Here is a 12,524-nt window from a genome sequence, read left to right on the forward strand (position 1 = left end):
ACCTGTCGGTCTAGGCGTTCCCTGATGCTGGATCCGGATGAGACCTGTCGATGGGTCGGCTGAAAGAATGACCTCATATCAGAAGTCACCAACACATCTTCAAACCGCCCTCTTCTTGCAGGTGCTGTTGGATTGGTAACCGCAACTCTTTCTCTGGGAGTGGGAATTCCTCCTCTGCCAGCGCACACAAAAGCAGAATGCAGCATTTCTCGAAGCAAGGCCTGGAAGTGCTCCATTCTGACAGCCCTCTGTGACAGTGGTAACATTTCCGCCATTTTGTGTTTGTACCGGGGGTCTAAGTACGTTGCCTCCCAGTACTGGTCCTTGACCTTTATGCTTTTTATACGGGCACCCCTGTTAAAACACTGGAGCATGAAGGCCCCCATTTGCACTAAACTGGAAGCAGTGTGGTGGCCTGGCTTCTGCTCATCATCAAGGATAATGTCATCCTCCTCGTTCTCCTCTCCCCATCCACACACAACAACAGGGATCCCAGAAAGGTTTAAAGCATGCTCTTCTTGCTTCTCCTCATCCGCCCCGGCACCATCCTCTTCAGACTCCTGTTGTTGACTTGTCTCAGAGTAGCTCCCCCTGGGAATTCATCCAGCATTGCGACTTCCTCATCTTCCTGCTCCTGCTCCTCCATGGCTTGATCAATGACACGACACAATGCACGCTCCATAAAGAAGGCATGAGGTATGATGTCACTGATGGAGCCATGGCTGCGACTGACCAGTTTGGTGATCTCATCAAATGGCCGCAGAAGTCTGCATGCGTCGCGCATTAGCAGCCACTGCCGTGGTGAGAAAAAAACAAGCTCCCAGAACCTGTTCTGCCACAGAGTTCGTACCGGTAGTCGTTAACTGCACGTTTCTGCTGGAGCAGCCTATCAAGCATATAGAAGGTTGAGTTCCATCACGTCGGGCAATCGAAAATAAGACGTCTGACCGGTAGATTGTGTCGCCGCTGAATGTCAGCAAGGCGAGCCATGACCATGTAAGATCTTCTGAAATGGGCCGAGATTTTCCTTGCCTGCCGCAAGATGTCCTGGACCCCAGGGTATTGGACAACGAATTGTTGCACGACCAAGTTTAAGAAGTGTGCCATGCATGGCACGTGTGTAATTTTGCCCTGTTTCAATGCGCTAAGCAGATTGGCACCGTTGTCACACACCACTTTACCAACTATCAAATTGAGCGGTGTTAGCTACTGATCTGCCTGTGAACAAAAGGAGTGCAGGGCCAGTGTGGCTCTTGGCTTCTAGGCACAACAGACGCAGCACAGCATGGCAACGTCTCACCTGGCATGTCGAATAGGTTCTGGGGATCTTGGGCGGCGCAGCGGAAGAGATGCTAGCAGTGGAAAAGGAGGAGTCAGCCGAGGAGGAGAGGGAGGAGGATGCAGTAGGAGGAGGAAAAGAAGAGGCAGGCCTGCATGCAATCTGTGGCGGTAAAACCAAATCTACATGGGTGCCACAGGTTACAAGCTTGACGTCCGTCAGAAGGTTCACCCAGTGGGCAATAAAAGTTATATACCCTTCCTGCCCGTGTTTGTTAGACCACGTGTCTGTGGTCAGATGTATCTTGGCACCGACACTGTGTGCCAGAGATACATTCACTTGCTGCTGAACATGGCCATATAGCTCTGGGATGCCCTTCTGTGAGAAATACTTCCTTCCTGGGACCTTCCATTGTGGTGTTCCAATGGCCACAAATTTTCAAAAGGCCTCCGAGTCCACCAGTTTATATGGCAGTAGTTGGCGGGCTATCAGTTCTGACAAGCCTGCCGTCAACCATTGGGCAAGAGGGTTATCCGGTGTCATCATTTTTTTACGCTCGAACATTTGGCCCATGGAAGCCTGCCTTTTTGCATAAAAACGTGAGGACGGCATGATGGAAGGTGGAGTGGAGGACAATTGTGAGGAGAAGGAGAAGTAGAAGACGAGGCTGGACGGTGAGAGCCTGGATTGTGGCTTTGTGGGTTCCGTTGCTCCCACTGGGCTCGGTGATGGCAGCTCATGTGCCTTCTTAAGGCGGTCGTCCCTAGGTGAGTGTTGGGCTTACTGCGACTTATGCATTGACTGCAAAGATAGCAGATGGCAACACTAATGTCTGCAGCAGACACGTTAAAAAAAGCCCACACTGCGGAGCCATGTGCCAGCATCTTTGGCGCACCAGATGTGACCGTACATGGTTGATGCCTCGCTCCTGATACATTAGCAGTCTGCTTTGTCCCTCCTGTGCAATGTAAGTTCCGCCTGCTTCTCCTTCTCACTTCTCTGAGTGGCGGTTGTTGCTACCTCCTCTTCCTGATCCAATGCCAAGAATGGCTGCGAATCGGAAATGTCTTGATGGATCGGAAAATAATTCCTGTGACTCAAGCGGAAGGTATATGGTGGTGGTGGTGTTGGTGGTAGTGTCGTTGGGGGTGTACACAGCAGAGAGTGAAGAGGGTGCAGATCGAGAGGATGAGGAGGGTACAGAAGAGTAAGGCTGAGTGATCCACTCAACCAAGTCTGGTGCGTCCTTTGACATAATCGCACGCACCTTCTGCAAATTGCCACTTTGGCTCAAGTCTTTGATCCTGCCCTACCCCTACCACCCCTGCGGAAGGGCCTGCCTCTTCCTCTGCCTGTCATTTCTTAAATTACCCTGTGACAAAAGTCTCTAGAGAAGTGCAGTATGTATGTGGAAGAAGGTATATAACACCCTGCTTCAATCTGTCGTTTTTGGGGGCCACTGGTCTATCACACCAATTATAATACTTTTTTTTAAATTGCGTTTGTCACTCTTTCTAGTATCGCTGCAGAACCGCTCAGCAGTCACAATGCTGCACAGTGGAAATGCACTATACTATGCTTTCTATATGTGCAAGTATTTTATACCTGTATTACACCCCTATATACTGCACACCAAATAGTACACCCATACCAGTCCTTAAAAGGACCTTTGTGGACCTAGTAGCTAGTGATTTGCAGACTGTCCCTCAGTCCCTACACTGATAAAAGACAGCTGCAGAATCGGTCAGCACTCAGCTCAGCAGTCAAGAATAATGGGCTTTCTATATTTGAAAGAAAGTATATTATACGTCTACAACCCTATATACTGTACACCTATACCAGTCCTTAAAAGGACCTTTGTGGACCTAGTAGCTAGTGATTTGCAGACTGTCCCTCAGTCCCTACACAGATTAAAGACAGCTGCAGAATTGGTCAGTACTCAGCTCAGCAGTCAAGTATAATAGGCTTTCTATATTTGAAAGAAAGTATATTATACGTGTACAACCCTATATACTGTACACCTATACCAGTCCTTTGCCTTTGTGGACCTAAGAGTAATAGCTAGTAGTAGTGATTAAACTGACTGTCCCTGCTCCACACAGCGTCCTGTCCCTACACTGACAAAAGACAGCTGCAGAATTGGTCAGCAGTGCACTCAGCAATCAGCAGCACAGCAGTAAGCAGCAGTGCACCAGAACCCTATATACTGTACACCTATACCAGTCCTTAAAAGGACTTTTGTGGACCTAATAGCTAGTGATTTGTGTCACTACAGTCTGTCCCTGCTCCACATTGCAACCTCTCCCTACACTGACAAAAGACAGAATGTAAAATGCCCGCCAGATCAGGTCTATTTATAAGGTAGGGGGAATGTCCAATTGTCCATGTGCTGAAATATCTCAATTGGCTGTCCTGTACCCCATGATGGATGTGTCATCATGGGTCAAAGTTCTTTGACAATGTAAATGCATATGTCCCCGCGCGAACAGCGCCAGAAGTCCGCCGGTTTGGTGAATCGCGAACACGCAAAATTCGCCACAAACCGACCACGGGGCGAACCGCAAGGCCATCCCTACAACCAAGAACATTACATAAAACCCAAAATAACACGGCTCAAATATACACTCTTGTTCCCAAAGAAAAATCATATACTTAACACTGGCATCAGCTTCCACCAGAAACCTGAGACCATCCACAGGGTGTAGCCCATTCAAGAACCAGCTCCTATTGTAAGTGATGTCCCAACAATGTATGGCTGCTTGAATATGCGACAGGCATTTTCAAGAGCGACTTAAAAACAAACCCTTTACTCAAACATATTTTTACACTTATGGGGACATGTGTCTTGGTCCCATACAAAGGTAAAAATCATAATTTATCCATATCTCTCATATACATATTACACAGCATACAGTTACACAGCCTGCTCAGTCACACACAGCATTCACTTTAGGTTTGTATTAAATGGGACCGATAGAGGATTTAAATATAAGTGCTTACCCAATTAATAAACCTACTTACAATGACAAAAATATAACCTACAATAAAAGTCCCGTCATTATGCAGAAAGCGACAAAAAAAACATAAGGTTCTTTGCCTGGCAGATCTTACCTCATACAGCGGACAGAGAATCAAGATCTCAAACACAGAACAGCAAAAATGTTCAAAAAAACTTGAAGTATGGTTGTCTTACCATAGGCCGGCCTTTGCTGGTCTGGTCCTAGATCATCATTCCCCCTCGAGGTCCGCTGAATTAGGAAGATCTGTTGGCTTCATTTATGGCGGGCCAAGAAAATCAGACACTTGTTTCAAAAGAACCAATCACACACATGTATATATTAAGATAGAAATAGAGTAGTGACGTGTACAGACGCTTGTGTTCAGGGCCATGCAGCAAGTCCCCTGTGAGACACAAAGGACTCACAATTTGCTCATTACTTACATGGCTCTGAACACGATCGTGTGCACACTTCCACTGTTACCAGTGACGCGAGCCATACTCTATCATGGCTCAGTGGGCCATGATTTTGTATGGTTATGCTATGGTTCCCATGTACGCAGATCTGCGTACTTAGGAGTTTAGATGCAGTCGCCATGGAGTGGCCAGTCCCTTGGTGAGGCATAAACAAACATCCTTAAAAGAGCAAATAGATCTGCCGTGTCCACAAGAAGGTTTCCGCAGTCGATGGTCTTCTACCAACGGCTATATGTGCGAATACCCTCACATGAGCATATTAGGGCAAAACTGACACTGGGGAACATCTGACAACATAATTCAATAAAAATTTCCACAACACTGTATATATACTACCATACCTGGCTGATGCCACAGGAAAATGTAAATCACTGAAGGAAACAATGCTATGCCAGGGATCTCCACTTGATCTGGATTCCATGCTGAGCAGCTGCCCTGCTGTTTTCTGAACACAGGAGGTTGGCCGTTTGGACAGGTGCCATTTAGAAAATGCTTTACATTTTCTCAATGAATGCAAAGGGGTTGATTTACCAAAACTGGAGAGTACAAAATCTGGTGCAGCTGTGCATGGTAGCCAATCAGCTTCTAACTTCAGCTTTTTCAGTTAAGCTTTGGAAAAAATGGAAGCTGATCGAATTTAATGAAGAGCAGCACCAGATTTTGAACTCTCCAGTTTTAGTAAATCAGCCCCATAGCGTCCTCTGAAAGGACAAAGCGGTCTGCCACTGGTCCCACCTCCACTGAAAACAAACTAAAAAATTAAACTGTCAGTAATGCAGGACTGTAAATAGCCATTTATCAGGTGATTATATATCGTTACTGCTGGGTAAAACTGTGCCCATTATATGCAGCCTCACTGTGCCCATCATATGCAGCCTCACTGTGCCCATTATATGCAGCCTCACTGTGCCCGTCACAGTAGGCCAATCACATCTACATTTCAAGTAAAATAAAAAAAACACTAAACATAAGCTTATCAGAGCCCCATTTTACATCAGATGTCCTAACGAGAGTCCCCCTTTACAGCAGGTGCCCCCTTTTAATTCAGGTGTTCCAATCAGAGTCCCCCTTTACAACATGTGTCCCCATCAGCATCCCCCTATACATCAGGTGGCCTCATCAGAGTCCCCCTTTACATCATGTATTCCAATCAGAGTCCCCCTTTACAGCAAGTGCCCCTTTACATCAGGTGTTCAAATCAGAGACCCCTTTACAACAGGTGCCCCCATCAGCATCCCCCTATAAATCAGGTGTCCCAATCAGAGTCCACCTTTACATCATGTATCTCAATCAGAGTCCCCCTTTACAGCAGGTGCCCTGCCCCCTTTACATCAGGTGTCCCAACCAGAGTTCCCATTTACAACAGGTTCCCCCATCAGCATCCCCCCCTACATCAGATGTCCCCATCAGAGTCCCCGTTGACATCAGGCGTCTCCTTTACATCAGATGTACTGATGTCTGATGTAAAGGAGGACTCTGATGGAGACACCTGATGTAAACGGGGAATCTGATTGGGACATCTGATGTAAAGGGGGACTCTGATTGGGACACCTGATGTATAGGGGGATGCTGATGGGGGCACCTGTTGTAAAGGTGCAGAGCAGAAGACTGAGATTAAATTACACACAGATGGACTCTATTTACTAATTAGGTGACTTCTGAAGGCAATTGGTTCCACTAGATTTTAGTTAGGGGTATCAGAGTAAAGGGGTCTGAATACAAATGCACTCCGCACTTTTCACATATTTATGTGTAAACAATTTTGAAAACCATTTATCATTTTCCTTCCACTTCACAGTTATGTGCCACTTTGTGTTGGTCTATCACATAAAATCCCAATAAAATACATTTACATTTTTGGTTGTAATGTGACAAAATGTGGAAAATCTCAAGGGGTATGAATACTTTTTCAAGGCACTGTAAGGGTTTACATATACTTTAACCACTTGCCGACCGCCTTCCGCATATATATACTGCGTCAAGGTGTCTCAGTTGAGCATTCGGACGTACCTGTGCATGAGATACAGTGGGCGTGCGCGATCATAGTACACAGAGGCAGAATGGGGATCTGCCTATGTAAACAAGACAGATCCCCGTTCTGACAGGGGACAGGGGATTGAGATCTGCTGTTCCTAGTGATCAGGAACAGTGATCTCTGTGTTGTCCTAGTAAGCCCATCCCCCACACAGTAAGAACACACCCAGGGAACAAAGTTAACCCCTTGGCTGCCTCTAGTGTTAACCCCTTCCCCGCCAGTGTAATTTATACATTGTTCCCTACGGCTACCTGGCTCCTCTCTTGACTCTGCATTGAATTTAACGTCTTCTACACTTTGGGCTGTCAAACGGAAAGCCCAGTGATACAGAGTGGCTCTCCCAGTGTAATCAAGAGGGCTCCACTGCCACTGTGTTGGCTGGGGCTGTATAAGGAGTGCCAACAATGGCTCCTGATACACAGCTACAGCTACAGAGGAACGGCAATCAAACTGACGGTGGAGCTCCACCAAAGAAGACTTATATCACTGGAAAAATTTTCTGTTGACACCTCTTAAAAGTAGAATTCCCGTTCACTTTGTGGTGATTCCTATTACCTTTGTCCTGTGTTAGACATGTGTGGTTCATTTCGTTCCAAATTGAAAGTCGAGTTAATTTTTTGTTATTCAGAAATTTGGATGTATCTAAATTTCCAAATTACAATAGTAACAAATTTAAACGAATCCTAAATAACAAAAAGAAAATTTCGGACAACATTCAAATAGTTTTCGAATTGAATTTGAATTTCAGAAGAAAATAAAATATAATATAAAATAAAGATAGATAGAATAGAATAGAAAAACATATAATAGAATATAAAATAAAAGAATAAAATATAATAGAGCAAAACAGAATAGAAAATAAAGGGATAGAATAGGAAATAACGGAATAGAAAATAAAAGAATAGAATAGAATAGAAAAGAAAGGAATAGAAAATAATAGAATATAACATAATAGAGAAAAACAGAACAGAATATAAAATAAAGGGATAGAATATAAAATAAAGGAATAGAATAGAAAAATAACAGAATAGAAAAGAATAGAATAGAAAATAAAAGAGAAGAAAATAAAATAAAAGAACAGAAAATAAAAGAATAGACTATAATAGAGAACAACAGAGCAGAATAGAAAATAAAGGAATATAGCAGAAAAAAATATAATAACATAGAAAAGAATATAATAGAAAAACAAAAGAATATAATATAATAGAGAAAACAGAACAGAATACAAAATAAAGGGATAGAATAGAAAATACAGGATTAGAATAGAAAATAATAGAATAGAAAAGAATACAATAGAACATAAAATAATAGTATAGAAAATAATAGAATAGAAAATAAAAGAATAGAATAAAATAAAGAGAACATAACCATCTTCTGAAATGAAATTTTCAAATAGAATAAATTTGAATTCAAATAGAATAGAAAATAATAAAATAAAGTATAGAATAGAATATAAAGAATATATCCTTCTTTTGAAATTTTAATAGAATAAATTTAAATTAGAATATAATAGAAAAAAATAAATTAGAATAGAAAATAAAATAATAGAATAGAAAATAAAGGAATGGATTTGAAAATAAAGGGATAGAATAGGAAATAAAGGAATAGAAAATAAAATAATAAAATAGAATAGAAAAGAATAGAAAATAAAAGAATAGAAGATAAAAGAATAGAAAATAAAAGAATATAATATAATAGAGGAAAACAGAACAGAATAGAAAATAAAGGGATAAAATAAAAAGAACATAATCATCTTCTGAAATTTAATTTTCAAATAGAATAAATTTGAATTCAAATAGAATAGAAAAAATAAAATAATAGAATAGAATATAAATAATATAACCTTCCCTTGAAATTTGAATAGAATAAATTTAAATTAGAATAGAAAAAAATAAATTAGAATAGAAAATAAAATAATAGAATAGAATAAAAACAAAACAATAGAATAGAATACAACAGAATATAACCATCTTTTGGGATTCGCATTTCAAATAGAATAAATTTGAATTAGAATAGAAAAGAATAGAATATAAAATAATAGAACAGAATAGAATAGAAAAAAAAAACAATATAACATTATAACAATTTTCTGAAATTCGTATTTTGAATAGAATAAATTTGAATTTGAATAGAATAGAAAAGAATAGCATATAATAGAATATTCAAATAAACTAATAGAATTCTTACATTTTTAGTTCTGCACATGTCTATCTTGTGTATTTAGACTAGGAGGAAATATTTGCAATAAAAACCTTACAGAAGTTCTAACCCTTCTCCACAAGACTGAGAAGAAAGTTTAGGTTGAACTTCCACTTTAAATATCAGTTATGAGCAGCCATACACAGATTTGCATTTGCAAGCAGTGATGGGTATACAATATACATTATTGTATGTCTTCATGCACATGGCCATACAGGGGCTGCACAGTGTGTGGAGCCTACATAATGGCATTCCCAGGACCTGCCGCCATGCACAGCCTCCCAGAGAGTCAAAACATGAATTTCTCAGATTGGGACTTGAGACCGGGCCACAAACAGTTTGATGTTAAAAAAAATATTCAAAATTTATTATACATTGATAGTATATAGCAACATGAACATGGGGATATATACGCAACAAACACAAATGTTAGGAGCAGAAATGGAAACCAGCCGCCATGGCCACCTCCTATCAGTGTTCATTTTGGCAGCAAATTTCGATTTAGTTTTAGACTTAGCCCTTGTACACACGGTCGGACATTCCGACGGAAAATGTCCGATCGGACTGTGTTGTCGGTTAATCCGACTGTGTGTGGGCTCCATCGGACTGTTTCCGTTTGTGTGTAGAAATTCCATCCGACTTTGTCCGATTGTTTGTAGAGAATTCCGATCGGACAAAGTGCCACGCATGCTCAGATAAAATTCCTAGACCAAAGCTATTGGCTACTAGCCTGAACGTAGTCCCGTCGTAACGAAATAACGCCGTCACGTTACGTACGATTGAATTTTCCGACAACTTTGTCCAACCGTGTGTATGCAACACAAGTTTCGGACAAAATCCGTCTGACAAAATCTGATGGATTTTGTTGTCGGAATGTCCGACCGTGTGTACAAGGGCTTAGGACTAAAATGGCATTTTAGTTTTAGTACCATTTTAGTCTTCTGCAATTGTTTTAGTTTTAGTCTTTTTTAGTCAACTAAATCTCCTGTAAAATTTTAGTCATCTAAAATCTAATAAGTGTAATTAAATTGTAATGCATTAGTTAACATTTCTCTACAATTTCCAAACTCATTATATACCGGAGTGAATTATATGCTGGGTGAAAAATGTCATATGTTATTTATTATTGCATTGAGGTATGAACATGCACTACAGACCAGTGTTCATTTTGAAGTCAAATTTCAATTTAGTTTTAGTCTTAGTCTTTTGACTAAAATGGTATTTTAGTTTTAGACGTATTTTAGTCATCTCAGTTGTTTTAGTCGTATTATAGTCGACTAAAATAATATTCATTTAGTCGACTAAAATGTTTTAGTCATTTTAGTCTACGAAATTAACACTGCCTTCTATTCATGCATCTGGCCCCTTTCAGGGCACCGACTGCATGAATTGCAGCGGAAGAGTTTTTTTTTTTCTTAAGCACCAGATTAGAGCCAGAGTTTCTAATAGGCTTCACAATAGGGTGGACTCGGGTCGCAGAGGATGTGCTTCCATCCCACCCAGGTGTGTTGCAACAGCGAATGAATATTCGCTGTTGCAATGCTGATCCTCCTCCCGGCCAATCGGGAAGCAGATATGAAACCTGTTTCTTGACTGGTCAGAACATTAGGTGATCCTATTGGACGTCTAGAGCCGGGAGGAGCAGAGAGGAGACACACACCACGGAAGCTGCTCCAGGAGAGGACACCAGAGCAGCTTTCAGACAGCGGGTGGGTTTTGCTGGGGGGTGTTAGTACCGTGCTGCGTAGCGAGTGGGGGCTTTGGTGGGGGTGTTAGTACCGTGCTGCATGGCGGGGGGGGGGGTTAGCTGGGGGTGTTAGTACTGTGCTGCATGGCGGAGAGTGGGGTTTGCTGGGGGTATTAGTACCGTGCTGCGTAGTGGTTGGGGGGGCTTTGTTGGGGGTGATAGTGCCATGCTGCATGGCGGGGGATGGGGTTTGCTGGGGGTGTTAGTACCGTGCTGTCTAGTGGGTGGGGGGGCTTTGCTGGGGGTGTTAGTACTGTGCTGCGTGGCGGGGGTGGGGGTTGCTGGGGGAGTTAGTACCGTGCTGCGTGGCTGGGGTGGGGTTTGCTGGGGGTGTTAGTACCGTGCTGCGTAGCGGAGGTGGGATTTTCCTGGGGGTGTTAGTACCGTGCTGTGTATCGAGGGGTGGGGTTTGCTGGGGGTGTTAGTACCATGCTGCGTAGCGGGTGGGGGGCTTTGCTGGGGGTGTTAGTACCGTGCTGCATGGTCGGGGAGTGGGGTTTGCTGGGAGTGTTAGTGTCATGCTGCATAGCGGAGAGTGGGGTTTGTTGGGGGTATTAGTACCGTGCTGCATAGTGGGTGGGGGGCTTTGCTGGGGGTGTCATTACCGTGCTGCGTAGTGGGTGGGGGGACTTTGCTGGGGGTGTTAGTACTGTGCTGCGTAGTGGGTGGGGGGGGGCTTTGCTGGGGGTGTCGTGCTGCATGGCGGGGGGGTGGGGTTTGCTGGGGGTGTTAGTACCGTAATGTGTGGAGGGGGGTAGGCTTTGCTGGGGCTGTTAGTACCGTGCTGCATGGCGGAGTGTGGGGTTTACTGGGGGTGTTAGTACCGTGCTGCATAGTGGGTGGGGGTCGTTGCTGGGGGTGTTAGTGCCAGGCTTCATGGCAGGGGTGGGGTTTGCTGGGGGTGTTAGTACTGTGCTGCATAGTGAGTGCGGGGTCTTTGCTGGGGGTGTTAGTGCCAGGCTTCATGGCGGGGGTGGGGTTTGTTGGGGGTGTTAATACCGTGCTGCGTGGTGGGCTTTGCTTGGGGTGTTAGTGCTGTGCTGCGTGTCGGGTATGAGATTTGTTGGGGGTGTTAGTACCATGCTGTGTGGTGGGGGGTGGGGTTTGCTGTGGATGTTAGTACCGTGCTGCATAGTGGGTGGGGGGGGCTTTGCTGGCGGTGTTAGTACCGTGCTGCATGGCGGAGTGTGGGGTTTGCTATGGGTATTAGTATCGTGCTGCATAGTGGGTGGGGGGGGGGGTCTTTGCTGGGGGTGTTAGTGCCAGGCTTCATGGCAGGGGTGGGGTTTGCTGGGGGTGTTAGTACCGTGCTGCATGGCGGGGGGTGGGCTTTGGTTGGGGTGTTAGTGCTGTGCTGCGTGTCAGGTATGAGGTTTGTTGGGGGTGTTAGTACCGTGCTGTGTGGTGGGGGGTGGGGTTTGCTGGGGGTGTTAGCAGGGCCGTCTTTAATATTGATTGGACCCTGGGCAAACGTTTTCTTGGGGCCCCCCCAAACAATTTCGCTCTCCACCTGCTCTGAGACATACAATAAATAGCAGCTAGACTTAAAATCTGTTTACTGTATCAGATCAGGCAGCGACTGCGTTTGGTTGCCAGAGGTTACATATCATTACCGCTCACTGACTGGTTCCTAGAGGTTACAGCACACATAAAGGCTTGCTGATTAGTTGCTAGAGGTTACAGCACATGATTTCTGCTTTTTTCTTGGTTGCTAGAGATTACTGTACAGTAATACTGCTCACTGATTGGTTGCTAAAGGTTACAGCACATCATCTCCTCACTGTAGGGG

The sequence above is a fragment of the Lithobates pipiens genome, unplaced genomic scaffold (genome assembly GCF_037356315.1).
Source record: "Lithobates pipiens isolate NorthernLeopardFrog02 unplaced genomic scaffold, aLitPip1_a1.2 Scaffold_18, whole genome shotgun sequence".
Lineage (NCBI taxonomy): Eukaryota > Metazoa > Chordata > Amphibia > Anura > Ranidae > Lithobates > Lithobates pipiens.